Raw genomic sequence first — 2,472 nt, 5'->3', positions numbered from 1 at the left:
CAACTTTGGTTGGTATTTGAAGTTGTGAATCTTTCGAGTACAGCCGACTAAATCATGATCACTCAAACCAGCAGGAATAACTTTGACAGAATAAATATTCCACGGTTCGTTGGTGTAGATGACGTCAATCAAAGATCTTGAATCCTGTGTAACTCTCGTGGGATCTTTAATGAGCTGTTTTAATCCGAAGGCAGTGAAAATGGATTTCAATTCTCTGTGGTCTGAGTTGACCAAATAATTACAATTCATGTCCCCTGTTAAAATGCATTCTTTGTTCTCCAAAGAGATGTTCGTAAGCATTGATTCCAATTTGCAATTAAAATTTTTGGAAAGATGTTTCGATGAATCTGGAGGACGATAAATAAATCCAATGAGAAAACCTTTAGATTTAGGAAATAAAACTTCTATCCACAGACATTCAATATCGTCTAGCTCTAAGTCCAATCTTCGATGATACGGCACTGAAGATGAGATATAGGCGCCAACTCCACCGCCCTTGGCTGATTTTCTTGGTTTGCTAATAAAAGAATAACCATCAATTTGTGCTTGAGGTTCATCATCAGTTGATAGATGTGTCTCACTGAGTGATAGAATTTGTATTTTGTGAAAATCGTCCAGAACCCGGCAGACGTTGTCTTTGTTAGCCAACAGCCCTCTGATGTTTTGATGAAGTATCGATAAACCCTTCTTTGAGAGCATGTCATGAAGCTCAGGCAGAGTATGACTCGGTGAATTAATAGGGCCAGGATTGACACTGATATCTCCAGCCATAAGCAACAAATGGAATGCTGCCAAAGAGACCTTAAGTAGACGCAAACCAATTTTATGCCGACAAGATGGCGGCACAATGTGGCCATTCGAAAGGTGGTTTGTAGACTTGCTTCGTTTAGGACTATTATAGCACAAAGGGTTTCGAAACTGTAGAATTGGCTTAATATCATCCTTAGAAGACCAGGGAGGTGAAATAAAGGAATCCAACAAAATGATTACGTGCAGAAGAAGAATCAGAGTTACGGAGCAGTATAAGAAACGGCAACCCGCCATGTTCACAGGGCAGGCTGTTCCAGAGCACTGCTCCGCTATAACTGAAGCTGTTCTTCATGAAGTTAGTTCGCGGGAACGGGACAATTACTTTGTTAACAGATTCCCTTAGGGAGTAGCGCGTTTCATATCGTTTAACAAATTTAGAGGATAAATATCCTGGAACCAGAGCATTTGTGACCCTCCAGAGGAATTTGATGCTAAAGGTGAAAGCACGCTCACGACACGCTTGCACGACACGCTTGCTCGACACGCTTAGCTTGCCGTAGATCACTGATATGCGCATATTAAATTGAAAAAACAAAGACAGACACACTTGACTTTGTTTTGGTAAATTTAACACGCTAGGCCTTTTGCTTTTTTGTAGCGTGCCATATGTCACGGTAAGTGTGCGAATTGTAGCACGGTTAGCGTGCAATTTGGGTAAGACACGCTGAACACGCTTGATTACTAAAACTGCTAAGATGATAAAAATGGCTTGGGTTTTCAGCGGATTTAATCAGCATTGATAAATGGTCGAAGTGAATCAAATATACCAATTGAGACTGTCTTGGAATTTGATCGTAACCGTGGCCATTTGAAAATCACGACTTAATGGTGGTCTAGCCTGGAATTAACGCGAGATCAGTGTAAACCAATTCCTCCGGCTGTCGGCTGTTGACCGGAATCGCAAAGAGCCCTGCTTCGCATGCGAGGCACTGAAGTTATGTCGCCTGAAAATTATAGTTATGCCACCGAAATATTTATTAGCAGTAATGCACAGAGAAATGAAGTTGAATAAATTAGTTTAATATATTTCTTTAAGCCATGCTGAGACGAACGAAATCGGTTATTAAACTTAAACCTTTGAACGATTTCCGACGGTTTTGGAGCCAGATGATTCTGAATGAGCTTAACTAGATCCTGATAAGATTTTTCTCCCGGTTTTGCTGGCGCTAGAATATCACACATTAACTTATAAATCTTGCTTCCACATACACTCAACAAGATTGCCCGCCGTTTTGCCTATCCACGCGCATTCTCATCGCCAATGCCATTGGCCTCAAAATAATGTCCTAAACGTTCGGTATAATGCTCCCAAGTTTCATTTTCCTCGTTAAATGCCTCCTCGAATGTTAAATGCCTCCTCGAATAAGGTCGCCATCCTTGTCACCAAATGAAGTGTACGAGTAGCAGGAGCGATCCAGCGAAGAAATAAACAACTGACTCGAAGGCGGCCATGTACTCAACTCAACACTTAAATCCCATAATATGTAATTGACTTGCATACGTCACGCGAAGTTACGTAATACATTACATCCTTCTTTCTAAGGCCTACTCTAGGACCTTAAGTCGCCGTAACTTTAGGCGACTTTAGGAAAGTTTGCTCAAATTGTTATGCGACTTTAGGCGATTTAAGGCGACTTTAGGCAATTTAAGACGACTTTGGGC

This window comes from Porites lutea, chromosome 1 (assembly GCF_958299795.1).
Source record: "Porites lutea chromosome 1, jaPorLute2.1, whole genome shotgun sequence".
Taxonomy (NCBI): Eukaryota; Metazoa; Cnidaria; class Anthozoa; order Scleractinia; family Poritidae; genus Porites; species Porites lutea.
This window is presented reverse-complemented; position numbering follows the sequence as displayed.